Source organism: Ascidiella aspersa, chromosome 4, assembly GCF_963924565.1.
Source record: "Ascidiella aspersa chromosome 4, kaAscAspe10.2, whole genome shotgun sequence".
Taxonomy (NCBI): domain Eukaryota; kingdom Metazoa; phylum Chordata; class Ascidiacea; order Phlebobranchia; family Ascidiidae; genus Ascidiella; species Ascidiella aspersa.
Genome location: NC_139450.1, coordinates 24,956,415 through 24,975,503, shown reverse-complemented (window position 1 = coordinate 24,975,503; position 19,089 = coordinate 24,956,415). Strand labels below are relative to the sequence as shown.

The following is a 19,089-nucleotide window of genomic DNA, read 5'->3' as shown; positions in this document are numbered from 1 at the left end:
TTAGACCAAAAAATGTTGACCAATACTGTCTACGACCATACCAGGTTGAATGCACCCGATCTCGTCCGATCTCGGAAGTTAAGCAACGTCGGGATTGGTTAGTCATTGGATGGGTGACCGCCTAGGAATACCAATTGTCGTAGGCATAATATCATTTATTTAAGTTTTTACATTTTTAAAAAGATTAGACCATAAATGTTGACGAATACTGTCTACGACCATACCAGGTTGAATGCAGCCGATCTCGTCCGATCTCGGAAGTTAAGCAACGTCGGGATTGGTTAGTACTTGGATGGGTGACCGCCTAGGAATACCAATTGTCGTAGGCAAAATATGATTTATTTAAGTTTTTACATTTTTAAATAGATTAGACCAAAAAATGTTGACCAATACTGGCTACGAACATACCAGATTGAATGCACCCGATCTCGTCCGATCTCGGAAGTTAAGCAACGTCGGGATTGGTTAGTATTTGGATGGGTGACCGCCTAGGAATACCAATTGTCGTAGGCAAAATATGATTTATTTAAGTTTTTACATTTTTAAATAGATTAGACCAAAAAATGTTGACCAATACTGGCTACGACCATACCAGGTTGAATGCACCCGATCTCGTCCGATCTCGGAAGTTAAGCAACGTCGGGATTGGTTAGTACTTTGATGGGTGACCGCCTAGGAATACCAATTGTCGTAGGCACAATATGATTTATTTAAGTTTTTACATTTTTAAATAGATTAGACCATAAATGTTGACCAATACTGTCTACGACCATACCAGGTTGAATGCACCCGATCTCGTCCGATCTCGGAAGTTAAGCAACGTCGGGATTGGTTAGTACTTGGATGGGTGACCGCCTAGGAATACCAATTGTCGTAGGCAAAATATGATTCATTTAAGTTTTTACTTTTTTAAATAGATTAGACGTAAAATGTTGAGAAATACTGTCTACGACCATACCAGGTTCAATGCACCCGATCTCGTCCGATCTCGGAAGTTAAGCAACGTCGGGATTGGTTAGTACTTGGATGGGTGACCGCATAGGAATTCCAATTGTCTTAGGCAAAATATGATTTATAAAATATATTTAAATGTTAACATTTTTGAAGATTTTAGACCAAAAAATGTTGACCAATACTGTCTACGACCATACCAGGTTGAATGCACCCGATATCGTCCGATCTCGGAAGTTAAGCAACGTCGGGATTGGTTAGTACTTGGATGGGTGACCGCATAGGAATTCCAAATGTCATAGGCAAAATATGATTTATAAAATATATTTAAATGTTAACATTTTTGAAGATTTTAGATCAAAAAATGTTGACCAATACTGTCTACGACCATACCAGGTTGAATGCACCCGATCTCGTCCGATCTCGGAAGTTAAGTAACGTCGGGATTGGTGAGTACTTGGATGGGTGACCGCCTAGGAATACCAATTGTCGTAGGCAAAATATGATTTATTTAAGTTTTTACATTTTTAAATAGATTAGACCAAAAAATGTTGACCAATACTGGCTACGACCATACCAGGTTGAATGCACCCGATCTCGTCCGATCTCGGAAGTTAAGCAACGTCGGGATTGGTTAGTACTTGGATGGGTGACCGCCTAGGAATACCAATTGTCGTAGGCACAATATGATTTATTTAAGTTTTTACATATTTAAATAGATTAGACCATAAATGTTGACCAATACTGTCTACGACCATACCAGGTTGAATGCACCCGATCTCGTCCGATCTCGGAAGTTAAGCAACGTCGGGATTGGTTAGTACTTGGATGGGTGACCGCCTAGGAATACCAATTGTCGTAGGCAAAATATGATTTATTTAAGTTTTTACTTTTTTAAATAGATTAGACGTAAAATGTTGAGAAATACTGCTTACGACCATACCAGGTTGAATGCACCCGATCTCGTCCGATCTCGGAAGTTAAGCAACGTCAGGATTGGTTAGTACTTGGATGGGTGACGGCATAGGAATTCCAATTGTCATAGGCAAAATATGATTTATAAAATATATTTTAATGTTAACATTTTTGAAGATTTTAGACCAAAAAATGTTGACCAATACTGTCTACGACCATACCAGGTTGAATGCACCCGATCTCGTCCGATCTCGGAAGTTAAGCAACGTCGGGATTGGTTAGTACTTGGATGGGTGACCGCCTAGCAATACCAATTGTCATAGGCAAAATATTATTTTTAAAATATATTTAAATGTTAGCATTTTAAAGATTTTAGACCAAAAAATGTTTACCAACACTGTCTACGACCATACCAGGTTCAATGCACCCTATCTCGTCCGATCTCGGAAGTTAAGCAACGTTGGGATTGGTTAGTACTTGGATGGGTGACCGCCTAGGAATACCAATTGTCGTAGGCACAATATGATTTATTTAAGTTTTACATTTTTAAATAGATTAGACCATAAATGTTGACCAATACTGTCCACGACCATACCAGGTTGAATGCACACGATCTCGTCCGATCTCGGAAGTTAAGAAACGTCGGGATTGATTAGTACTTGGATGGGTGACCGCCTAGGAATCCAATTGTCGTAGGCACAATATGATTTATTTAAGTTTTTACATTTTTAAATAGATTAGACCATAAATGTTGACGATTACTGTCTACGACCATACCAGGTTGAATGCACCCGATCTCGTCCGATCTCGGAAGTTAAGCAACGTCGGGATTGGTTAGTACTTGGATGGGTGACCGCCTAGGAATACCAATTGTCATAGGCAAAATATGATTTATAAAATATATTTTAATGTTAACATTTTTGAAGATTTTAGACCAAAAAATGTTGACCAATACTGTCTACGACCATACCAGGTTGAATGCACCCGATCTCGTCCGATCTCGGAAGTTAAGCAACGTCGGGATTGGTTAGTACTTGGATGGGTGACCGCCTAGCAATACCAAATGTCATAGGCAAAATATTATTTTTAAACTATATTTAAATGTTGGCATTTTAAAGATTTTAGACCAAAAAATGTTTACCAACACTGTCTACGACCATACCAGGTTCAATGCACCCTATCTCGTCCGATCTCGGAAGTTAAGCAACGTTGGGATTGGTTAGTACTTGGATGGGTGACCGCCTAGGAATACCAATTGTCGTAGGTGCAATATTATTTATTTAAGTTTTACATTTTTAAATAGATTAGACCATAAATGTTGACCAATACTGTCCACGACCATACCAGGTTGAATGCACACGATCTCGTCCGATCTCGGAAGTTAAGAAACGTCGGGATTGATTAGTACTTGGATGGGTGACCGCCTAGGAATCCAATTGTCGTAGGCACAATATGATTTATTTAAGTTTTTACATTTTTAAATAGATTAGACCATAAATGTTGTCGATTACTGTCTACGACCATACCAGGTTGAATGCACCCGATCTCGTCCGATCTCGGAAGTTAAGCAACGTCGGGATTGGTTAGTACTTGGATGGGTGACCGCCTAGGAATACCAATTGTCGTAGGCACAATATGATTTATTTAAGTTTTACATTTTTAAATAGATTAGACCATAAATGTTGACCAATACTGTCCACGACCATACCAGGTTGAATGCACACGATCTCGTCCGATCTCGGAAGTTAAGAAACGTCGGGATTGGTTAGTACTTGGATGGGTGACCGCCTAGGAATCCAATTGTCGTAGGCACAATATGATTTATTTAAGTTTTTACATTTTTAAATAGATTAGATCATAAATGTTGACGATTACTGTCTACGACCATACCAGGTTCAATGCACCCGATCTCGTCCGATCTCGGAAGTTAAGCAACGTCGGGATTGGTTAGTACTTGGATGGGTGACCGCCTAGGAATATCAATTGTCGTAGGGAAAATAAGATTTATTTAAGTTTTTACATTTTTAAATAGATTAGACCAAAAAATGTTGACCAATACTGGCTACGACCATACCTAGGAATACCAATTGTCGTAGGCACAATATGATTTATTTAAGTTTTTACATTTTTAATTGATTAGACCATAAATGTTGACCAATACTGTCTACGACCATACCAGGTTGAATGCACCCGATCTCCTACGATCTCGGAAGTTAAGCAACGTCGGGATTGGTTAGTACTTGGATGGGTGACCGCCTAGGAATACCAATTGTCGTAGGCAAAATATGATTTTTTAGTTTTTATTTTTAAAATAGAATAGACATAAAATGTTGAGAAATACTGCTTACGACCATACCAGGTTGAATGCATCCGATCTCATCCGATCTCGGAAGTTAAGCAACGTCGGGATTGGTTAGTACTTGGATGGGTGACCGCCTAGGAATACCAATTGTCGTAGGCAAAATATGATTTATTTAAGTTTTTACATTTTTAAATAGATTAGACCAAAAAATGTTGACCAATACTGGCTACGACCATACCAGGTTGAATGCACCCGATCTCGTCCGATCTCGGAAGTTAAGCAACGTCGGGATTGGTTAGTACTTGGATGGGTGACCGCCTAGCAATTCCAATTGTCATAGGCAAAATATGATTTTTCAAATATATTTAAATGTTAATATTTTTAAAGATTTTAGACCAAAAAATGTTGACCAATACTGTCTACGACCATACCAGGTTGAATGCACCCGATCTCGTCCGATCTCGTAAGTTAAGCAACGTCGGGATTGGTTAGTACTTGGATGGGTGACCGCCTAGGAATACCAATTGTCGTAGGCATAATATCATTTATTTAAGTTTTTACATTTTTAAATAGATTAGACCATAAATGTTGACCAATACTGTCTACGACCATACCAGGTTGAATGCACCCGATCTCGTCCGATCTCGGAAGTTAAGCAACGTCGGGATTGGTTAGTACTTGGATGGGTGACCGCCTAGGAATACCAATTGTCGTAGGCAAAATATGATTTATTTAAGTTTTTACATTTTTAAATAGATTAGACCAAAAAATGTTGACCAATACTGGCTACGAACATACCAGGTTGAATGCACCCGATCTCGTCCGATCTCGGAAGTTAAGCAACGTCGGGATTGGTTAGTACTTGGATGGGTGACCGCCTAGGAATACCAATTGTCGTAGGCAAAATATGATTTATTTAAGTTTTTACATTTTTAAATAGATTAGACCTAAAAATGTTGACCAATACTGTCTACGACCATACCAGGTTGAATGCACCCGATCTCGTCCGATCTCGGAAGTTAAGCAACGTCGGGATTGGTTAGTACTTGGATGGGTGACCACCTAGGAATACCAATTGTCGTAGGCAAAATATGATTTATTTAAGTTTTTACTTTTTTAAATAGATTAGACGTAAAATGTTGAGAAATACTGCTTACGACCATACCAGGTTGAATGCACCCGATCTCGTCCGATCTCGGAAGTTAATCAACGTCGGGATTGGTTAGTACTTGGATGGGTGACCGCCTAGGAATACCAATTGTCGTAGGCAAATATGATTTATTTAAGTTTTTACATTTTTAAATAGATTAGACCATAAATGTTGACCAATACTGTCTACGACCATACCAGGTTGAATGCACCCGATCTCGTCCGATCTCGGAAGTTAAGCAACGTCGGGATTGGTTAGTACTTGGATGGGTGACCGCATAGGAATTCCAATTGTCATAGGCAAAATATGATTTATAAAATATATTTAAATGTTAACATTTTTGAAGATTTTAGACCAAAAAATGTTGACCAATACTGTCTACGACCATACCAGGTTGAATGCACCCGATCTCGTCCGATCTCGGAAGTTAAGCAACGTCGGGATTGGTTAGTACTTGGATGGGTGACCGCCTAGCAAAACCAATTGTCATAGGCAAAATATGATTTTTGAAATATATTTAAATGTTAACATTTTTAAAGATTTTAGACCAAAAAATGTTGACCAATACTGTTTACGACCAAACCAGGTTGAATGCACCCGATCTCGTCCGATCTCGGAAGTTAAGCAACGTCGGGATTGGTTAGTACTTGGATGGGTGACCGCCTAGGAATACCAATTGTCGTAGGCAAAATATGATTTATTTAAGTTTTTACATTTTTAAATAGATTAGACCATAAATGTTGACCAATACTGTCTACGACCATACCAGGTTGAATGCACCCGATCTCGTCCGATCTCGGAAGTTAAGCAACGTCGGGATTGGTTAGTACTTGGATGGGTGACCACCTAGGAATACCAATTGTCGTAGGCAAAATATGATTTATTTAAGTTTTTACTTTTTTAAATAGATTAGACGTAAAATGTTGAGAAATTCTGCTTACGACCATACCAGGTTGAATGCACCCGATCTCGTCCGATCTCGGAAGTTAATCAACGTCGGGATTGGTTAGTACTTGGATGGGTGACCGCCTAGGAATACCAATTGTCGTAGGCAAATATGATTTATTTAAGTTTTTACATTTTTAAATAGATTAGACCATAAATGTTGACCAATACTGTCTACGACCATACCAGGTTGAATGCACCCGATCTCGTCCGATCTCGGAAGTTAAGCAACGTCGGGATTGGTTAGTACTTGGATGGGTGACCGCATAGGAATTCCAATTGTCATAGGCAAAATATGATTTATAAAATGTATTTAAATGTTAACATTTTTGAAGATTTTAGACCAAAAAATGTTGACCAATACTGTCTACGACCATACCAGGTTGAATGCACCCGATCTCGTCCGATCTCGTCCGATCTCGGAAGTTAAGCAACGTCGGGATTGGTTAGTACTTGGATGGGTGACCGCCTAGCAAAACCAATTGTCATAGGCAAAATATGATTTTTGAAATATATTTAAATGTTAACATTTTTAAAGATTTTAGACCAAAAAATGTTGACCAATACTGTTTACGACCAAACCAGGTTGAATGCACCCGATCTCGTCCGATCTCGGAAGTTAAGCAACGTCTGGATTGGTTAGTACTTGGATGGGTGACAGCCTAGGAATACCAATTGTCGTAGGCAAAATATGATTTATTTAAGTTTTTACATTTTTAAATAGATTAGACCAAAAAATGTTGACCAATACTGGCTACGACCATATCAGGTTGAATGCACCCGATCTCGTCCGATGTGGGAAGTTAAGCAACGTCGGGATTGGTTAGTACTTGGATGGGTGACCGCCTAGGAATACCAATTTTCGTAGGCACAATATGATTTATTTAAGTTTTTACATATTTAAATAGATTAGACCATAAATGTTGACCAATACTGTCTACGACCATACCAGGTTGAATACACCCGATCTCGTCCGATCTCGGAAGTTAAGCAACGTCGGGATTGTTAGTACTTGGATGGGTGACCGCCTAGGAATACCAATTGTCGTAGGCACAATATGATTTATTTAAGTTTTTACATATTTAAATAGATTAGACCATAAATGTTGACCAATACTGTCTACGACCATACCAGGTTGAATGCACCTGATCTCGTCCGATCTCGGAAGTTAAGCAACGTCGGGATTGGTTAGTACTTGGATGGGTGACCGCCTAGGAATACCAATTGTCGTAGGCAAAATATGATTCATTTAAGTTTTTACTTTTTTAAATAGATTAGACGTAAAATGTTGAGAAATACTGTCTACGACCATACCAGGTTCAATGCACCCGATCTCGTCCGATCTCGGAGGTTGAGCAACGTCGGGATTGGTTAGTACTTGGATGGGTGACCGCATAGGAATTCCAAATGTCACAGGCAAAATATGATTTATAAAATATATTTAAATGTTAACATTTTTGAAGATTTTAGACCAAAAAATGTTGACCAATACTGTCTACGACCATACCAGGTTGAATGCACCCGATCTCGTCCGATCTCGGAAGTTAAGCAACATCGGGATTGGTTAGTACTTGGATGGGTGACCGCCTAGGAATACCAATTGTCGTAGGCACAATATGATTTATTTAAGTTTTTACATATTTAAATAGATTAGACCAAAAAATGTTGACCAATACTGGCTACGACCATACCAGGTTGAATGCACCCGATCTCGTCCGATCTCGGAAGTTAAGCAACGTCGGGATTGGTTAGTACTTGGATGGGTGACCGCCTAGCAATTCCAATTGTCATAGGCAAAATATGATTTTTCAAATATATTTAAATGTTAACATTTTTAAAGATTTTAGACCAAAAAATGTTGACCAATACTGTCTACGACCATACCAGGTTGAATGCACCCGATCTCGTCCGATCTCGTAAGTTAAGCAACGTCGGGATTGGTTAGTACTTGGATGGGTGACCGCCTAGGAATACCAATTGTCGTAGGCATAATATCATTTATTTAAGTTTTTACATTTTTAAATAGATTAGACCATAAATGTTGACCAATACTGTCTACGACCATACCAGGTTGAATGCACCCGATCTCGTCCGATCTCGGAAGTTAAGCAACGTCGGGATTGGTTAGTACTTGGATGGGTGACCGCCTAGGAATACCAATTGTCGTAGGCAAAATATGATTTATTTAAGTTTTTACATTTTTAAACAGATTAGACCAAAAAATGTTGACCAATACTGGCTACGAACATACCAGGTTGAATGCACCCGATCTCGTCCGATCTCGGAAGTTAAGCAACGTCGGGATTGGTTAGTACTTGGATGGGTGACCGCCTAGGAATACCAATTGTCGTAGGCAAAATATGATTTATTTAAGTTTTTACATTTTTAAATAGATTAGACCTAAAAATGTTGACCAATACTGGCTACGACCATACCAGGTTGAATGCACCCCATCTCGTCCGATCTCGGAAGTTAAGCAACGTCGGGATTGGTTAGTACTTGGATGGGTGACCACCTAGGAATACCAATTGTCGTAGGCAAAATATGATTTATTTAAGTTTTTACTTTTTTAAATAGATTAGACGTAAAATGTTGAGAAATACTGCTTACGACCATACCAGGTTGAATACACCCGATCTCGTCCGATCTCGGAAGTTAATCAACGTCGGGATTGGTTAGTACTTGGATGGGTGACCGCCTAGGAATACCAATTGTCGTAGGCAAATATGATTTATTTAAGTTTTTACATTTTTAAATAGATTAGACCATAAATGTTGACCAATACTGTCTACGACCATACCAGGTTGAATGCACCCGATCTCGTCCGATCTCGGAAGTTAAGCAACGTCGGGATTGGTTAGTACTTGGATGGGTGACCGCATAGGAATTCCAATTGTCATAGGCAAAATATGATTTATAAAATATATTTAAATGTTAACATTTTTGAAGATTTTAGACCAAAAAATGTTGACCAATACTGTCTACGACCATACCAGGTTGAATGCACCCGATCTCGTCCGATCTCGGAAGTTAAGCAACGTCGGGATTGGTTAGTACTTGGATGGGTGACCGCCTAGCAAAACCAATTGTCATAGGCAAAATATGATTTTTGAAATATATTTAAATGTTAACATTTTTAAAGATTTTAGACCAAAAAATGTTGACCAATACTGTTTACGACCAAATCAGGTTGAATGCACCCGATCTCGTCCGATCTCGGAAGTTAAGCAACGTCGGGATTGGTTAGTACTTGGATGGGTGACCGCCTAGGAATACCAATTGTCGTAGGCAAAATATGATTTATTTAAGTTTTTACATTTTTAAATAGATTAGACCATAAATGTTGACCAATACTGTCTACGACCATACCAGGTTGAATGCACCCGATCTCGTCCGATCTCGGAAGTTAAGCAACGTCGGGATTGGTTAGTACTTGGATGGGTGACCACCTAGGAATACCAATTGTCGTAGGCAAAATATGATTTATTTAAGTTTTTACTTTTTTAAATAGATTAGACGTAAAATGTTGAGAAATTCTGCTTACGACCATACCAGGTTGAATGCACCCGATCTCGTCCGATCTCGGAAGTTAATCAACGTCGGGATTGGTTAGTACTTGGATGGGTGACCGCCTAGGAATACCAATTGTCGTAGGCAAATATGATTTATTTAAGTTTTTACATTTTTAAATAGATTAGACCATAAATGTTGACCAATACTGTCTACGACCATACCAGGTTGAATGCACCCGATCTCGTCCCATCTCGGAAGTTAAGCAACGTCGGGATTGGTTAGTACTTGGATGGGTGACCGCATAGGAATTCCAATTGTCATAGGCAAAATATGATTTATAAAATATATTTAAATGTTAACATTTTTGAAGATTTTAGACCAAAAAATGTTGACCAATACTGTCTACGACCATACCAGGTTGAATGCACCCGATCTCGTCCGATCTCGGAAGTTAAGCAACGTCGGGATTGGTTAGTACTTGGATGGGTGACCGCCTAGCAAAACCAATTGTCATAGGCAAAATATGATTTTTGAAATATATTTAAATGTTAACATTTTTAAAGATTTTAGACCAAAAAATGTTGACCAATACTGTTTACGACCAAACCAGGTTGAATGCACCCGATCTCGTCCGATCTCGGAAGTTAAGCAACGTCGGGATTGGTTAGTACTTGGATGGGTGACAGCCTAGGAATACCAATTGTCGTAGGCAAAATATGATTTATTTAAGTTTTTACATTTTTAAATAGATTAGACCAAAAAATGTTGACCAATACTGGCTACGACCATATCAGGTTGAATGCACCCGATCTCGTCCGATGTGGGAAGTTAAGCAACGTCGGGATTGGTTAGTACTTGGATGGGTGACCGCCTAGGAATACCAATTTTCGTAGGCACAATATGATTTATTTAAGTTTTTACATATTTAAATAGATTAGACCATAAATGTTGACCAATACTGTCTACGACCATACCAGGTTGAATACACCCGATCTCGTCCGATCTCGGAAGTTAAGCAACGTCGGGATTGTTAGTACTTGGATGGGTGACCGCCTAGGAATACCAATTGTCGTAGGCACAATATGATTTATTTAAGTTTTTACATATTTAAATAGATTAGACCATAAATGTTGACCAATACTGTCTACGACCATACCAGGTTGAATGCACCTGATCTCGTCCGATCTCGGAAGTTAAGCAACGTCGGGATTGGTTAGTACTTGGATGGGTGACCGCCTAGGAATACCAATTGTCGTAGGCAAAATATGATTCATTTAAGTTTTTACATTTTTAAATAGATTAGACGTAAAATGTTGAGAAATACTGTCTACGACCATACCAGGTTCAATGCACCCGATCTCGTCCGATCTCGGAGGTTAAGCAACGTCGGGATTGGTTAGTACTTGGATGGGTGACCGCATAGGAATTCCAAATGTCACAGGCAAAATATGATTTATAAAATATATTTAAATGTTAACATTTTTGAAGATTTTAGACCAAAAAATGTTGACCAATACTGTCTACGACCATACCAGGTTGAATGCACCCGATCTCGTCCGATCTCGGAAGTTAAGCAACATCGGGATTGGTTAGTACTTGGATGGGTGACCGCCTAGGAATACCAATTGTCGTAGGCACAATATGATTTATTTAAGTTTTTACATATTTAAATAGATTAGACCAAAAAATGTTGACCAATACTGGCTACGACCATACCAGGTTGAATGCACCCGATCTCGTCCGATCTCGGAAGTTAAGCAACGTCGGGATTGGTTAGTACTTGGATGGGTGACCGCCTAGCAATTCCAATTGTCATAGGCAAAATATGATTTTTCAAATATATTTAAATGTTAACATTTTTAAAGATTTTAGACCAAAAAATGTTGACCAATACTGTCTACGACCATACCAGGTTGAATGCACCCGATCTCGTCCGATCTCGTAAGTTAAGCAACGTCGGGATTGGTTAGTACTTGGATGGGTGACCGCCTAGGAATACCAATTGTCGTAGGCATAATATCATTTATTTAAGTTTTTACATTTTTAAATAGATTAGACCATAAATGTTGACCAATACTGTCTACGACCATACCAGGTTGAATGCACCCGATCTCGTCCGATCTCGGAAGTTAAGCAACGTCGGGATTGGTTAGTACTTGGATGGGTGACCGCCTAGGAATACCAATTGTCGTAGGCATAATATGATTTATTTAAGTTTTTACATTTTTAAATAGATTAGACCAAAAAATGTTGACCAATACTGGCTACGAACATACCAGGTTGAATGCACCCGATCTCGTCCGATCTCGGAAGTTAAGCAACGTCGGGATTGGTTAGTACTTGGATGGGTGACCGCCTAGGAATACCAATTGTCGTAGGCAAAATATGATTTATTTAAGTTTTTACATTTTTAAATAGATTAGACCTAAAAATGTTGACCAATACTGGCTACGACCATACCAGGTTGAATGCACCCCATCTCGTCCGATCTCGGAAGTTAAGCAACGTCGGGATTGGTTAGTACTTGGATGGGTGACCACCTAGGAATACCAATTGTCGTAGGCAAAATATGATTTATTTAAGTTTTTACTTTTTTAAATAGATTAGACGTAAAATGTTGAGAAATACTGCTTACGACCATACCAGGTTGAATACACCCGATCTCGTCCGATCTCGGAAGTTAATCAACGTCGGGATTGGTTAGTACTTGGATGGGTGACCGCCTAGGAATACCAATTGTCGTAGGCAAATATGATTTATTTAAGTTTTTACATTTTTAAATAGATTAGACCATAAATGTTGACCAATACTGTCTACGACCATACCAGGTTGAATGCACCCGATCTCGTCCGATCTCGGAAGTTAAGCAACGTCGGGATTGGTTAGTACTTGGATGGGTGACCGCATAGGAATTCCAATTGTCATAGGCAAAATATGATTTATAAAATATATTTAAATGTTAACATTTTTGAAGATTTTAGACCAAAAAATGTTGACCAATACTGTCTACGACCATACCAGGTTGAATGCACCCGATCTCGTCCGATCTCGGAAGTTAAGCAACGTCGGGATTGGTTAGTACTTGGATGGGTGACCGCCTAGCAAAACCAATTGTCATAGGCAAAATATGATTTTTGAAATATATTTAAATGTTAACATTTTTAAAGATTTTAGACCAAAAAATGTTGACCAATACTGTTTACGACCAAATCAGGTTGAATGCACCCGATCTCGTCCGATCTCGGAAGTTAAGCAACGTCGGGATTGGTTAGTACTTGGATGGGTGACCGCCTAGGAATACCAATTGTCGTAGGCAAAATATGATTTATTTAAGTTTTTACATTTTTAAATAGATTAGACCATAAATGTTGACCAATACTGTCTACGACCATACCAGGTTGAATGCACCCGATCTCGTCCCATCTCGGAAGTTAAGCAACGTCGGGATTGGTTAGTACTTGGATGGGTGACCGCATAGGAATTCCAATTGTCATAGGCAAAATATGATTTATAAAATATATTTAAATGTTAACATTTTTGAAGATTTTAGACCAAAAAATGTTGACCAATACTGTCTACGACCATACCAGGTTGAATGCACCCGATCTCGTCCGATCTCGGAAGTTAAGCAACGTCGGGATTGGTTAGTACTTGGATGGGTGACCGCCTAGCAAAACCAATTGTCATAGGCAAAATATGATTTTTGAAATATATTTAAATGTTAACATTTTTAAAGATTTTAGACCAAAAAATGTTGACCAATACTGTTTACGACCAAACCAGGTTGAATGCACCCGATCTCGTCCGATCTCGGAAGTTAAGCAACGTCGGGATTGGTTAGTACTTGGATGGGTGACCACCTAGGAATACCAATTGTCGTAGGCAAAATATGATTTATTTAAGTTTTTACTTTTTTAAATAGATTAGACGTAAAATGTTGAGAAATACTGCTTACGACCATACCAGGTTGAATGCACCCGATCTCGTCCGATCTCGGAAGTTAATCAACGTCGGGATTGGTTAGTACTTGGATGGGTGACCGCCTAGGAATACCAATTGTCGTAGGCAAATATGATTTATTTAAGTTTTTACATTTTTAAATAGATTAGACCATAAATGTTGACCAATAATGTCTACGACCATACCAGGTTGAATGCACCCGATCTCGTCCGATCTCGGAAGTTAAGCAACGTCGGGATTGGTTAGTACTTGGATGGGTGACCGCATAGGAATTCCAATTGTCATAGGCAAAATATGATTTATAAAATATATTTAAATGTTAACATTTTTGAAGATTTTAGACCAAAAAATGTTGACCAATACTGTCTACGACCATACCAGGTTGAATGCACCCGATCTCGTCCGATCTCGGAAGTTAAGCAACGTCGGGATTGGTTAGTACTTGGATGGGTGACCGCCTAGCAAAACCAATTGTCATAGGCAAAATATGATTTTTGAAATATATTTAAATGTTAACATTTTTAAAGATTTTAGACCAAAAAATGTTGACCAATACTGTTTACGACCAAACCAGGTTGAATGCACCCGATCTCGTCCGATCTCGGAAGTTAAGCAACGTCGGGATTGGTTAGTACTTGGATGGGTGACCGCCTAGGAATACCAATTGTCGTAGGCAAAATATGATTTATTTAAGTTTTTACATTTTTAAATAGATTAGACCATAAATGTTGACCAATACTGTCTACGACCATACCAGGTTGAATGCACCCGATCTCGTCCGATCTCGGAAGTTAAGCAACGTCGGGATTGGTTAGTACTTGGATGGGTGACCACCTAGGAATACCAATTGTCGTAGGCAAAATATGATTTATTTAAGTTTTTACTTTTTTAAATAGATTAGACGTAAAATGTTGAGAAATTCTGCTTACGACCATACCAGGTTGAATGCACCCGATCTCGTCCGATCTCGGAAGTTAATCAACGTCGGGATTGGTTAGTACTTGGATGGGTGACCGCCTAGGAATACCAATTGTCGTAGGCAAATATGATTTATTTAAGTTTTTACATTTTTAAATAGATTAGACCATAAATGTTGACCAATACTGTCTACGACCATACCAGGTTGAATGCACCCGATCTCGTCCGATCTCGGAAGTTAAGCAACGTCGGGATTGGTTAGTACTTGGATGGGTGACCGCATAGGAATTCCAATTGTCATAGGCAAAATATGATTTATAAAATGTATTTAAATGTTAACATTTTTGAAGATTTTAGACCAAAAAATGTTGACCAATACTGTCTACGACCATACCAGGTTGAATGCACCCGATCTCGTCCGATCTCGGAAGTTAAGCAACGTCGGGATTGGTTAGTACTTGGATGGGTGACCGCCTAGCAAAACCAATTGTCATAGGCAAAATATGATTTTTGAAATATATTTAAATGTTAACATTTTTAAAGATTTTAGACCAAAAAATGTTGACCAATACTATTTACGACCAAACCAGGTTGAATGCACCCGATCTCGTCCGATCTCGGAAGTTAAGCAACGTCGGGATTGGTTAGTACTTGGATGGGTGACCGCCTAGGAATACCAATTGTCGTAGGCAAAATATGATTTATTTAAGTTTTTACATTTTTAAATAGATTAGACCAAAAATGTTGACCAATACTGGCTACGACCATATCAGGTTGAATGCACCCGATCTCGTCCGATGTGGGAAGTTAAGCAACGTCGGGATTGTTAGTACTTGGATGGGTGACCGCCTAGGAATACCAATTGTCGTAGGCACAATATGATTTATTTAAGTTTTTACATATTTAAATAGATTAGACCATAAATGTTGACCAATACTGTCTACGACCATACCAGGTTGAATGCACCTGATCTCGTCCGATCTCGGAAGTTAAGCAACGTCGGGATTGGTTAGTACTTGGATGGGTGACCGCCTAGGAATACCAATTGTCGTAGGCAAAATATGATTCATTTAAGTTTTTACTTTTTTAAATAGATTAGACGTAAAATGTTGAGAAATACTGTCTACGACCATACCAGGTTCAATGCACCCGATCTCGTCCGATCTCGGAGGTTAAGCAACGTCGGGATTGGTTAGTACTTGGAAGGAATTCCAAATGTCACAGGCAAAATATGATTTATAAAATATATTTAAATGTTAACATTTTTGAAGATTTTAGACCAAAAAATGTTGACCAATACTGTCTACGACCATACCAGGTTGAATGCACCCGATCTCGTCCGATCTCGGAAGTTAAGCAACATCGGGATTGGTTAGTACTTGGATGGGTGACCGCCTAGGAATACCAATTGTCGTAGGCAAAATATGATTTATTTAAGTTTTTACATTTTTAAATAGATTAGACCTAAAAATGTTGACCAATACTGGCTACGAACATACCAGGTTGAATGCACCCGATCTCGTCCGATCTCGGAAGTTAAGCAACGTCGGGATTGGTTAGTACTTGGATGGGTGACCGCCTAGGAATACCAATTGTCGTAGGCAAAATATGATTTATTTAAGTTTTTACATTTTTAAATAGATTAGACCTAAAAATGTTGACCAATACTGGCTACGACCATACCAGGTTGAATGCACCCCATCTCGTCCGATCTCGGAAGTTAAGTAACGTCGGGATTGGTTAGTACTTGGATGGGTGACCGCCTAGGAATACCAATTGTCGTAGGCAAATATGATTTATTTAAGTTTTTACATTTTTAAATAGATTAGACCATAAATGTTGACCAATACTGTCTACGACCATACCAGGTTGAATGCACCCGATCTCGTCCGATCTCGGAAGTTAAGCAACGTCGGGATTGGTTAGTACTTGGATGGGTGACCAACTAGGAATACCAATTGTCGTAGGCAAAATATGATTTATTTAAGTTTTTACTTTTTTAAATAGATTAGACGTAAAATGTTGAGAAATACTGCTTACGACCATACCAGGTTGAATGCACCCGATCTCGTCCGATCTCGGAAGTTAATCAACGTCGGGATTGGTTAGTACTTGGATGGGTGACCGCCTAGGAATACCAATTGTCGTAGGCAAATATGATTTATTTAAGTTTTTACATTTTTAAATAGATTAGACCATAAATGTTGACCAATACTGTCTACGACCATACCAGGTTGAATGCACCCGATCTCGTCCGATCTCGGAAGTTAAGCAACGTCGGGATTGGTTAGTACTTGGATGGGTGACCGCATAGGAATTCCAATTGTCATAGGCAAAATATGATTTATAAAATATATTTAAATGTTAACATTTTTGAAGATTTTAGACCAAAAAATGTTGACCAATACTGTCTACGACCATACCAGGTTGAATGCACCCTATCTCGTCCGATCTCGGAAGTTAAGCAACGTCGGGATTGGTTAGTACTTGGATGGGTGACCGCCTAGCAAAACCAATTGTCATAGGCAAAATATGATTTTTGAAATATATTTAAATGTTAACATTTTTAAAGATTTTAGACCAAAAAATGTTGACCAATACTGTTTACGACCAAACCAGGTTGAATGCACCCGATCTCGTCCGATCTCGGAAGTTAAGCAACGTCGGGATTGGTTAGTACTTGGATGGGTGACCGCCTAGGAATACCAATTGTCGTAGGCAAAATATGATTTATTTAAGTTTTTACATTTTTAAATAGATTAGACCATAAATGTTGACCAATACTGTCTACGACCATACCAGGTTGAATGCACCCGATCTCGTCCGATCTCGGAAGTTAAGCAACGTCGGGATTGGTTAGTACTTGGATGGGTGACCACCTAGGAATACCAATTGTCGTAGGCAAAATATGATTTATTTAAGTTTTTACTTTTTTAAATAGATTAGACGTAAAATGTTGAGAAATTCTGCTTACGACCATACCAGGTTGAATGCACCCGATCTCGTCCGATCTCGGAAGTTAATCAACGTCGGGATTGGTTAGTACTTGGATGGGTGACCGCCTAGGAATACCAATTGTCGTAGGCAAATATGATTTATTTAAGTTTTTACATTTTTAAATAGATTAGACCATAAATGTTGACCAATACTGTCTACGACCATACCAGGTTGAATGCACCCGATCTCGTCCGATCTCGGAAGTTAAGCAACGTCGGGATTGGTTAGTACTTGGATGGGTGACCGCATAGGAATTCCAATTGTCATAGGCAAAATATGATTTATAAAATATATTTAAATGTTAACATTTTTGAAGATTTTAGACCAAAAAATGTTGACCAATACTGTCTACGACCATACCAGGTTGAATGCACCCGATCTCGTCCGATCTCGGAAGTTAAGCAACGTCGGGATTGGTTAGTACTTGGATGGGTGACCGCCTAGCAAAACCAATTGTCATAGGCAAAATATGATTTTTGAAATATATTTAAATGTTAACATTTTTAAAGATTTTAGACCAAAAAATGTTGACCAATACTGTTTACGACCAAACCAGGTTGAATGCACCCGATCTCGTCCGATCTCGGAAGTTAAGCAACGTCGGGATTGGTTAGTACTTGGATGGGTGACCGCCTAGGAATACCAATTGTCGTAGGCAAAATATGATTTATTTAAGTTTTTACATTTTTAAATAGATTAGACCAAAAAATGTTGACCAATACTGGCTACGACCATATCAGGTTGAATGCACCCGATCTCGTCCGATGTGGGAAGTTAAGCAACGTCGGGATTGGTTAGTACTTGGATGGGTGACCGCCTAGGAATACCAATTGTCGTAGGCACAATATGATTTATTTAAGTTTTTACATATTTAAATAGATTAGACCATAAATGTTGACCAATACTGTCTACGACCATACCAGGTTGAATGCACCCGATCTCGTCCGATCTCGGAAGTTAAGCAACGTCGGGATTGTTAGTACTTGGATGGGTGACCGCCTAGGAATACCAATTGTCGTAGGCACAATATGATTTATTTAAGTTTTTACATCTTTAAATAGATTAGACCATAAATGTTGACCAATACTGTCTACGACCATACCAGGTTGAATGCACCTGATCTCGTCCGATCTCGGAAGTTAAGCAACGTCGGGATTGGTTAGTACTTGGATGGGTGACCGCCTAGGAATACCAATTGTCGTAGGCAAAATATGATTCATTTAAGTTTTTACTTTTTTAAATAGATTAGACGTAAAATGTTGAGAAATACTGTCTACGACCATACCAGGTTCAATGCACCCGATCTCGTCGGATCTCGGAGGTTAAGCAACGTCGGGATTGGTTAGTACTTGGATGGGTGACCGCATAGGAATTCCAATTGTCATAGGCAAAATATGATTTATATAATATATTTAAATGTTAACATTTTTGAAGATTT

At 38.8% G+C, this 19,089-nt stretch overlaps 58 non-coding genes and 43 pseudogenes across 58 annotated transcripts; all 101 read left to right on the top strand.

Annotated features, from left to right (window-relative positions):
- Positions 1-27: 27 nt before the first annotated feature.
- LOC146157047 (5S ribosomal RNA) lies at positions 28-146 on the top strand (annotated as a pseudogene).
- A 64-nt stretch (positions 147-210) lies between these two features.
- On the top strand, positions 211-329 carry LOC146157046 (5S ribosomal RNA). The gene has a single exon (XR_014497117.1). It is a non-coding gene; the product is annotated as a 5S ribosomal RNA (ribosomal RNA).
- Positions 330-394: 65 nt separating this feature from the next.
- On the top strand, positions 395-513 carry LOC146157045 (5S ribosomal RNA; annotated as a pseudogene).
- Positions 514-578: 65 nt separating this feature from the next.
- Positions 579-697, top strand: LOC146157044 (5S ribosomal RNA). The gene has a single exon (XR_014496401.1). It is a non-coding gene; the product is annotated as a 5S ribosomal RNA (ribosomal RNA).
- A 64-nt stretch (positions 698-761) lies between these two features.
- On the top strand, positions 762-880 carry LOC146157043 (5S ribosomal RNA). Its single transcript, XR_014495422.1, has one exon. It is a non-coding gene; the product is annotated as a 5S ribosomal RNA (ribosomal RNA).
- A 64-nt stretch (positions 881-944) lies between these two features.
- On the top strand, positions 945-1,063 carry LOC146157042 (5S ribosomal RNA; annotated as a pseudogene).
- A 74-nt stretch (positions 1,064-1,137) lies between these two features.
- Positions 1,138-1,256, top strand: LOC146157041 (5S ribosomal RNA; annotated as a pseudogene).
- A 74-nt stretch (positions 1,257-1,330) lies between these two features.
- LOC146157040 (5S ribosomal RNA) lies at positions 1,331-1,449 on the top strand. The gene has a single exon (XR_014497374.1). It is a non-coding gene; the product is annotated as a 5S ribosomal RNA (ribosomal RNA).
- Positions 1,450-1,514: 65 nt separating this feature from the next.
- LOC146157039 (5S ribosomal RNA) lies at positions 1,515-1,633 on the top strand. The gene has a single exon (XR_014496341.1). It is a non-coding gene; the product is annotated as a 5S ribosomal RNA (ribosomal RNA).
- Positions 1,634-1,697: 64 nt separating this feature from the next.
- Positions 1,698-1,816, top strand: LOC146157038 (5S ribosomal RNA). Its single transcript, XR_014495421.1, has one exon. It is a non-coding gene; the product is annotated as a 5S ribosomal RNA (ribosomal RNA).
- A 64-nt stretch (positions 1,817-1,880) lies between these two features.
- Positions 1,881-1,999, top strand: LOC146157037 (5S ribosomal RNA; annotated as a pseudogene).
- A 74-nt stretch (positions 2,000-2,073) lies between these two features.
- LOC146157036 (5S ribosomal RNA) lies at positions 2,074-2,192 on the top strand (annotated as a pseudogene).
- A 73-nt stretch (positions 2,193-2,265) lies between these two features.
- LOC146157035 (5S ribosomal RNA) lies at positions 2,266-2,384 on the top strand (annotated as a pseudogene).
- A 63-nt stretch (positions 2,385-2,447) lies between these two features.
- Positions 2,448-2,565, top strand: LOC146157034 (5S ribosomal RNA; annotated as a pseudogene).
- A 64-nt stretch (positions 2,566-2,629) lies between these two features.
- Positions 2,630-2,748, top strand: LOC146157033 (5S ribosomal RNA). Its single transcript, XR_014497142.1, has one exon. It is a non-coding gene; the product is annotated as a 5S ribosomal RNA (ribosomal RNA).
- A 74-nt stretch (positions 2,749-2,822) lies between these two features.
- LOC146157032 (5S ribosomal RNA) lies at positions 2,823-2,941 on the top strand (annotated as a pseudogene).
- Positions 2,942-3,014: 73 nt separating this feature from the next.
- On the top strand, positions 3,015-3,133 carry LOC146157031 (5S ribosomal RNA; annotated as a pseudogene).
- A 63-nt stretch (positions 3,134-3,196) lies between these two features.
- LOC146157030 (5S ribosomal RNA) lies at positions 3,197-3,314 on the top strand (annotated as a pseudogene).
- A 64-nt stretch (positions 3,315-3,378) lies between these two features.
- Positions 3,379-3,497, top strand: LOC146157029 (5S ribosomal RNA). Its single transcript, XR_014495420.1, has one exon. It is a non-coding gene; the product is annotated as a 5S ribosomal RNA (ribosomal RNA).
- A 63-nt stretch (positions 3,498-3,560) lies between these two features.
- LOC146157028 (5S ribosomal RNA) lies at positions 3,561-3,678 on the top strand (annotated as a pseudogene).
- A 64-nt stretch (positions 3,679-3,742) lies between these two features.
- On the top strand, positions 3,743-3,861 carry LOC146157027 (5S ribosomal RNA; annotated as a pseudogene).
- Positions 3,862-4,028: 167 nt separating this feature from the next.
- Positions 4,029-4,147, top strand: LOC146157026 (5S ribosomal RNA). Its single transcript, XR_014497020.1, has one exon. It is a non-coding gene; the product is annotated as a 5S ribosomal RNA (ribosomal RNA).
- Positions 4,148-4,208: 61 nt separating this feature from the next.
- LOC146157025 (5S ribosomal RNA) lies at positions 4,209-4,327 on the top strand. The gene has a single exon (XR_014496373.1). It is a non-coding gene; the product is annotated as a 5S ribosomal RNA (ribosomal RNA).
- Positions 4,328-4,392: 65 nt separating this feature from the next.
- LOC146157024 (5S ribosomal RNA) lies at positions 4,393-4,511 on the top strand (annotated as a pseudogene).
- Positions 4,512-4,585: 74 nt separating this feature from the next.
- LOC146157023 (5S ribosomal RNA) lies at positions 4,586-4,704 on the top strand. The gene has a single exon (XR_014497426.1). It is a non-coding gene; the product is annotated as a 5S ribosomal RNA (ribosomal RNA).
- Positions 4,705-4,768: 64 nt separating this feature from the next.
- LOC146157022 (5S ribosomal RNA) lies at positions 4,769-4,887 on the top strand. The gene has a single exon (XR_014495419.1). It is a non-coding gene; the product is annotated as a 5S ribosomal RNA (ribosomal RNA).
- Positions 4,888-4,952: 65 nt separating this feature from the next.
- LOC146157021 (5S ribosomal RNA) lies at positions 4,953-5,071 on the top strand. Its single transcript, XR_014498328.1, has one exon. It is a non-coding gene; the product is annotated as a 5S ribosomal RNA (ribosomal RNA).
- Positions 5,072-5,136: 65 nt separating this feature from the next.
- LOC146157020 (5S ribosomal RNA) lies at positions 5,137-5,255 on the top strand. The gene has a single exon (XR_014495870.1). It is a non-coding gene; the product is annotated as a 5S ribosomal RNA (ribosomal RNA).
- A 64-nt stretch (positions 5,256-5,319) lies between these two features.
- LOC146157019 (5S ribosomal RNA) lies at positions 5,320-5,438 on the top strand. Its single transcript, XR_014496468.1, has one exon. It is a non-coding gene; the product is annotated as a 5S ribosomal RNA (ribosomal RNA).
- Positions 5,439-5,501: 63 nt separating this feature from the next.
- On the top strand, positions 5,502-5,620 carry LOC146157018 (5S ribosomal RNA). The gene has a single exon (XR_014497731.1). It is a non-coding gene; the product is annotated as a 5S ribosomal RNA (ribosomal RNA).
- A 74-nt stretch (positions 5,621-5,694) lies between these two features.
- Positions 5,695-5,813, top strand: LOC146157017 (5S ribosomal RNA; annotated as a pseudogene).
- A 74-nt stretch (positions 5,814-5,887) lies between these two features.
- Positions 5,888-6,006, top strand: LOC146157016 (5S ribosomal RNA). Its single transcript, XR_014497392.1, has one exon. It is a non-coding gene; the product is annotated as a 5S ribosomal RNA (ribosomal RNA).
- A 64-nt stretch (positions 6,007-6,070) lies between these two features.
- LOC146157015 (5S ribosomal RNA) lies at positions 6,071-6,189 on the top strand. Its single transcript, XR_014495859.1, has one exon. It is a non-coding gene; the product is annotated as a 5S ribosomal RNA (ribosomal RNA).
- A 64-nt stretch (positions 6,190-6,253) lies between these two features.
- LOC146157014 (5S ribosomal RNA) lies at positions 6,254-6,372 on the top strand. Its single transcript, XR_014496467.1, has one exon. It is a non-coding gene; the product is annotated as a 5S ribosomal RNA (ribosomal RNA).
- Positions 6,373-6,435: 63 nt separating this feature from the next.
- On the top strand, positions 6,436-6,554 carry LOC146157013 (5S ribosomal RNA). Its single transcript, XR_014497730.1, has one exon. It is a non-coding gene; the product is annotated as a 5S ribosomal RNA (ribosomal RNA).
- Positions 6,555-6,628: 74 nt separating this feature from the next.
- Positions 6,629-6,757, top strand: LOC146157012 (5S ribosomal RNA; annotated as a pseudogene).
- Positions 6,758-6,831: 74 nt separating this feature from the next.
- LOC146157011 (5S ribosomal RNA) lies at positions 6,832-6,950 on the top strand (annotated as a pseudogene).
- Positions 6,951-7,015: 65 nt separating this feature from the next.
- On the top strand, positions 7,016-7,134 carry LOC146157010 (5S ribosomal RNA; annotated as a pseudogene).
- A 64-nt stretch (positions 7,135-7,198) lies between these two features.
- Positions 7,199-7,316, top strand: LOC146157009 (5S ribosomal RNA). The gene has a single exon (XR_014497808.1). It is a non-coding gene; the product is annotated as a 5S ribosomal RNA (ribosomal RNA).
- A 64-nt stretch (positions 7,317-7,380) lies between these two features.
- Positions 7,381-7,499, top strand: LOC146157008 (5S ribosomal RNA). The gene has a single exon (XR_014496355.1). It is a non-coding gene; the product is annotated as a 5S ribosomal RNA (ribosomal RNA).
- A 64-nt stretch (positions 7,500-7,563) lies between these two features.
- Positions 7,564-7,682, top strand: LOC146157007 (5S ribosomal RNA; annotated as a pseudogene).
- Positions 7,683-7,756: 74 nt separating this feature from the next.
- On the top strand, positions 7,757-7,875 carry LOC146157006 (5S ribosomal RNA). The gene has a single exon (XR_014495593.1). It is a non-coding gene; the product is annotated as a 5S ribosomal RNA (ribosomal RNA).
- Positions 7,876-7,940: 65 nt separating this feature from the next.
- On the top strand, positions 7,941-8,059 carry LOC146157005 (5S ribosomal RNA; annotated as a pseudogene).
- A 74-nt stretch (positions 8,060-8,133) lies between these two features.
- Positions 8,134-8,252, top strand: LOC146157004 (5S ribosomal RNA). Its single transcript, XR_014497425.1, has one exon. It is a non-coding gene; the product is annotated as a 5S ribosomal RNA (ribosomal RNA).
- Positions 8,253-8,316: 64 nt separating this feature from the next.
- LOC146157003 (5S ribosomal RNA) lies at positions 8,317-8,435 on the top strand. The gene has a single exon (XR_014495418.1). It is a non-coding gene; the product is annotated as a 5S ribosomal RNA (ribosomal RNA).
- Positions 8,436-8,500: 65 nt separating this feature from the next.
- Positions 8,501-8,619, top strand: LOC146157002 (5S ribosomal RNA). Its single transcript, XR_014498327.1, has one exon. It is a non-coding gene; the product is annotated as a 5S ribosomal RNA (ribosomal RNA).
- Positions 8,620-8,684: 65 nt separating this feature from the next.
- LOC146157001 (5S ribosomal RNA) lies at positions 8,685-8,803 on the top strand (annotated as a pseudogene).
- Positions 8,804-8,867: 64 nt separating this feature from the next.
- Positions 8,868-8,986, top strand: LOC146157000 (5S ribosomal RNA). Its single transcript, XR_014496145.1, has one exon. It is a non-coding gene; the product is annotated as a 5S ribosomal RNA (ribosomal RNA).
- Positions 8,987-9,049: 63 nt separating this feature from the next.
- Positions 9,050-9,168, top strand: LOC146156999 (5S ribosomal RNA). Its single transcript, XR_014497729.1, has one exon. It is a non-coding gene; the product is annotated as a 5S ribosomal RNA (ribosomal RNA).
- Positions 9,169-9,242: 74 nt separating this feature from the next.
- On the top strand, positions 9,243-9,361 carry LOC146156998 (5S ribosomal RNA; annotated as a pseudogene).
- A 74-nt stretch (positions 9,362-9,435) lies between these two features.
- LOC146156997 (5S ribosomal RNA) lies at positions 9,436-9,554 on the top strand (annotated as a pseudogene).
- A 64-nt stretch (positions 9,555-9,618) lies between these two features.
- Positions 9,619-9,737, top strand: LOC146156996 (5S ribosomal RNA). The gene has a single exon (XR_014495848.1). It is a non-coding gene; the product is annotated as a 5S ribosomal RNA (ribosomal RNA).
- Positions 9,738-9,801: 64 nt separating this feature from the next.
- LOC146156995 (5S ribosomal RNA) lies at positions 9,802-9,920 on the top strand. Its single transcript, XR_014496466.1, has one exon. It is a non-coding gene; the product is annotated as a 5S ribosomal RNA (ribosomal RNA).
- Positions 9,921-9,983: 63 nt separating this feature from the next.
- Positions 9,984-10,102, top strand: LOC146156994 (5S ribosomal RNA; annotated as a pseudogene).
- A 74-nt stretch (positions 10,103-10,176) lies between these two features.
- On the top strand, positions 10,177-10,295 carry LOC146156993 (5S ribosomal RNA; annotated as a pseudogene).
- A 74-nt stretch (positions 10,296-10,369) lies between these two features.
- LOC146156992 (5S ribosomal RNA) lies at positions 10,370-10,488 on the top strand (annotated as a pseudogene).
- Positions 10,489-10,553: 65 nt separating this feature from the next.
- On the top strand, positions 10,554-10,672 carry LOC146156991 (5S ribosomal RNA; annotated as a pseudogene).
- Positions 10,673-10,736: 64 nt separating this feature from the next.
- On the top strand, positions 10,737-10,854 carry LOC146156990 (5S ribosomal RNA). Its single transcript, XR_014497807.1, has one exon. It is a non-coding gene; the product is annotated as a 5S ribosomal RNA (ribosomal RNA).
- Positions 10,855-10,918: 64 nt separating this feature from the next.
- On the top strand, positions 10,919-11,037 carry LOC146156989 (5S ribosomal RNA). The gene has a single exon (XR_014496354.1). It is a non-coding gene; the product is annotated as a 5S ribosomal RNA (ribosomal RNA).
- A 64-nt stretch (positions 11,038-11,101) lies between these two features.
- LOC146156988 (5S ribosomal RNA) lies at positions 11,102-11,220 on the top strand (annotated as a pseudogene).
- A 74-nt stretch (positions 11,221-11,294) lies between these two features.
- LOC146156987 (5S ribosomal RNA) lies at positions 11,295-11,413 on the top strand. Its single transcript, XR_014495581.1, has one exon. It is a non-coding gene; the product is annotated as a 5S ribosomal RNA (ribosomal RNA).
- Positions 11,414-11,478: 65 nt separating this feature from the next.
- Positions 11,479-11,597, top strand: LOC146156986 (5S ribosomal RNA; annotated as a pseudogene).
- A 74-nt stretch (positions 11,598-11,671) lies between these two features.
- On the top strand, positions 11,672-11,790 carry LOC146156985 (5S ribosomal RNA). The gene has a single exon (XR_014497424.1). It is a non-coding gene; the product is annotated as a 5S ribosomal RNA (ribosomal RNA).
- A 64-nt stretch (positions 11,791-11,854) lies between these two features.
- On the top strand, positions 11,855-11,973 carry LOC146156984 (5S ribosomal RNA). The gene has a single exon (XR_014495417.1). It is a non-coding gene; the product is annotated as a 5S ribosomal RNA (ribosomal RNA).
- Positions 11,974-12,038: 65 nt separating this feature from the next.
- On the top strand, positions 12,039-12,157 carry LOC146156983 (5S ribosomal RNA). The gene has a single exon (XR_014498326.1). It is a non-coding gene; the product is annotated as a 5S ribosomal RNA (ribosomal RNA).
- A 65-nt stretch (positions 12,158-12,222) lies between these two features.
- LOC146156982 (5S ribosomal RNA) lies at positions 12,223-12,341 on the top strand (annotated as a pseudogene).
- A 64-nt stretch (positions 12,342-12,405) lies between these two features.
- On the top strand, positions 12,406-12,524 carry LOC146156981 (5S ribosomal RNA). Its single transcript, XR_014496144.1, has one exon. It is a non-coding gene; the product is annotated as a 5S ribosomal RNA (ribosomal RNA).
- Positions 12,525-12,587: 63 nt separating this feature from the next.
- On the top strand, positions 12,588-12,706 carry LOC146156980 (5S ribosomal RNA). Its single transcript, XR_014497727.1, has one exon. It is a non-coding gene; the product is annotated as a 5S ribosomal RNA (ribosomal RNA).
- Positions 12,707-12,780: 74 nt separating this feature from the next.
- Positions 12,781-12,899, top strand: LOC146156979 (5S ribosomal RNA; annotated as a pseudogene).
- A 74-nt stretch (positions 12,900-12,973) lies between these two features.
- On the top strand, positions 12,974-13,092 carry LOC146156978 (5S ribosomal RNA; annotated as a pseudogene).
- Positions 13,093-13,156: 64 nt separating this feature from the next.
- On the top strand, positions 13,157-13,275 carry LOC146156977 (5S ribosomal RNA; annotated as a pseudogene).
- Positions 13,276-13,349: 74 nt separating this feature from the next.
- Positions 13,350-13,468, top strand: LOC146156976 (5S ribosomal RNA; annotated as a pseudogene).
- Positions 13,469-13,542: 74 nt separating this feature from the next.
- Positions 13,543-13,661, top strand: LOC146156975 (5S ribosomal RNA). Its single transcript, XR_014497186.1, has one exon. It is a non-coding gene; the product is annotated as a 5S ribosomal RNA (ribosomal RNA).
- A 64-nt stretch (positions 13,662-13,725) lies between these two features.
- Positions 13,726-13,844, top strand: LOC146156974 (5S ribosomal RNA). Its single transcript, XR_014496465.1, has one exon. It is a non-coding gene; the product is annotated as a 5S ribosomal RNA (ribosomal RNA).
- A 63-nt stretch (positions 13,845-13,907) lies between these two features.
- On the top strand, positions 13,908-14,026 carry LOC146156973 (5S ribosomal RNA). Its single transcript, XR_014497726.1, has one exon. It is a non-coding gene; the product is annotated as a 5S ribosomal RNA (ribosomal RNA).
- A 74-nt stretch (positions 14,027-14,100) lies between these two features.
- On the top strand, positions 14,101-14,219 carry LOC146156972 (5S ribosomal RNA; annotated as a pseudogene).
- A 74-nt stretch (positions 14,220-14,293) lies between these two features.
- Positions 14,294-14,412, top strand: LOC146156971 (5S ribosomal RNA). Its single transcript, XR_014497391.1, has one exon. It is a non-coding gene; the product is annotated as a 5S ribosomal RNA (ribosomal RNA).
- Positions 14,413-14,476: 64 nt separating this feature from the next.
- Positions 14,477-14,595, top strand: LOC146156970 (5S ribosomal RNA). The gene has a single exon (XR_014495837.1). It is a non-coding gene; the product is annotated as a 5S ribosomal RNA (ribosomal RNA).
- A 64-nt stretch (positions 14,596-14,659) lies between these two features.
- LOC146156969 (5S ribosomal RNA) lies at positions 14,660-14,778 on the top strand. The gene has a single exon (XR_014496464.1). It is a non-coding gene; the product is annotated as a 5S ribosomal RNA (ribosomal RNA).
- A 63-nt stretch (positions 14,779-14,841) lies between these two features.
- LOC146156968 (5S ribosomal RNA) lies at positions 14,842-14,960 on the top strand. Its single transcript, XR_014497725.1, has one exon. It is a non-coding gene; the product is annotated as a 5S ribosomal RNA (ribosomal RNA).
- Positions 14,961-15,034: 74 nt separating this feature from the next.
- LOC146156967 (5S ribosomal RNA) lies at positions 15,035-15,153 on the top strand (annotated as a pseudogene).
- Positions 15,154-15,227: 74 nt separating this feature from the next.
- LOC146156966 (5S ribosomal RNA) lies at positions 15,228-15,346 on the top strand (annotated as a pseudogene).
- A 64-nt stretch (positions 15,347-15,410) lies between these two features.
- LOC146156965 (5S ribosomal RNA) lies at positions 15,411-15,528 on the top strand (annotated as a pseudogene).
- Positions 15,529-15,592: 64 nt separating this feature from the next.
- On the top strand, positions 15,593-15,711 carry LOC146156964 (5S ribosomal RNA). The gene has a single exon (XR_014496353.1). It is a non-coding gene; the product is annotated as a 5S ribosomal RNA (ribosomal RNA).
- Positions 15,712-15,955: 244 nt separating this feature from the next.
- LOC146156963 (5S ribosomal RNA) lies at positions 15,956-16,074 on the top strand. The gene has a single exon (XR_014495570.1). It is a non-coding gene; the product is annotated as a 5S ribosomal RNA (ribosomal RNA).
- Positions 16,075-16,139: 65 nt separating this feature from the next.
- On the top strand, positions 16,140-16,258 carry LOC146156962 (5S ribosomal RNA). Its single transcript, XR_014498325.1, has one exon. It is a non-coding gene; the product is annotated as a 5S ribosomal RNA (ribosomal RNA).
- Positions 16,259-16,323: 65 nt separating this feature from the next.
- On the top strand, positions 16,324-16,442 carry LOC146156961 (5S ribosomal RNA; annotated as a pseudogene).
- A 63-nt stretch (positions 16,443-16,505) lies between these two features.
- Positions 16,506-16,624, top strand: LOC146156960 (5S ribosomal RNA). Its single transcript, XR_014495799.1, has one exon. It is a non-coding gene; the product is annotated as a 5S ribosomal RNA (ribosomal RNA).
- A 64-nt stretch (positions 16,625-16,688) lies between these two features.
- Positions 16,689-16,807, top strand: LOC146156959 (5S ribosomal RNA). The gene has a single exon (XR_014496463.1). It is a non-coding gene; the product is annotated as a 5S ribosomal RNA (ribosomal RNA).
- A 63-nt stretch (positions 16,808-16,870) lies between these two features.
- On the top strand, positions 16,871-16,989 carry LOC146156958 (5S ribosomal RNA). The gene has a single exon (XR_014497724.1). It is a non-coding gene; the product is annotated as a 5S ribosomal RNA (ribosomal RNA).
- A 74-nt stretch (positions 16,990-17,063) lies between these two features.
- Positions 17,064-17,182, top strand: LOC146156957 (5S ribosomal RNA; annotated as a pseudogene).
- Positions 17,183-17,256: 74 nt separating this feature from the next.
- Positions 17,257-17,375, top strand: LOC146156956 (5S ribosomal RNA). Its single transcript, XR_014497390.1, has one exon. It is a non-coding gene; the product is annotated as a 5S ribosomal RNA (ribosomal RNA).
- A 64-nt stretch (positions 17,376-17,439) lies between these two features.
- Positions 17,440-17,558, top strand: LOC146156955 (5S ribosomal RNA). Its single transcript, XR_014495826.1, has one exon. It is a non-coding gene; the product is annotated as a 5S ribosomal RNA (ribosomal RNA).
- A 64-nt stretch (positions 17,559-17,622) lies between these two features.
- On the top strand, positions 17,623-17,741 carry LOC146156954 (5S ribosomal RNA). The gene has a single exon (XR_014496462.1). It is a non-coding gene; the product is annotated as a 5S ribosomal RNA (ribosomal RNA).
- Positions 17,742-17,804: 63 nt separating this feature from the next.
- LOC146156953 (5S ribosomal RNA) lies at positions 17,805-17,923 on the top strand. The gene has a single exon (XR_014497723.1). It is a non-coding gene; the product is annotated as a 5S ribosomal RNA (ribosomal RNA).
- Positions 17,924-17,997: 74 nt separating this feature from the next.
- Positions 17,998-18,116, top strand: LOC146156952 (5S ribosomal RNA; annotated as a pseudogene).
- Positions 18,117-18,190: 74 nt separating this feature from the next.
- On the top strand, positions 18,191-18,309 carry LOC146156951 (5S ribosomal RNA). Its single transcript, XR_014497389.1, has one exon. It is a non-coding gene; the product is annotated as a 5S ribosomal RNA (ribosomal RNA).
- Positions 18,310-18,374: 65 nt separating this feature from the next.
- Positions 18,375-18,493, top strand: LOC146156950 (5S ribosomal RNA; annotated as a pseudogene).
- Positions 18,494-18,557: 64 nt separating this feature from the next.
- Positions 18,558-18,675, top strand: LOC146156949 (5S ribosomal RNA). Its single transcript, XR_014498181.1, has one exon. It is a non-coding gene; the product is annotated as a 5S ribosomal RNA (ribosomal RNA).
- Positions 18,676-18,739: 64 nt separating this feature from the next.
- Positions 18,740-18,858, top strand: LOC146156948 (5S ribosomal RNA). The gene has a single exon (XR_014496352.1). It is a non-coding gene; the product is annotated as a 5S ribosomal RNA (ribosomal RNA).
- Positions 18,859-18,922: 64 nt separating this feature from the next.
- On the top strand, positions 18,923-19,041 carry LOC146156947 (5S ribosomal RNA; annotated as a pseudogene).
- Positions 19,042-19,089: the final 48 nt, after the last annotated feature.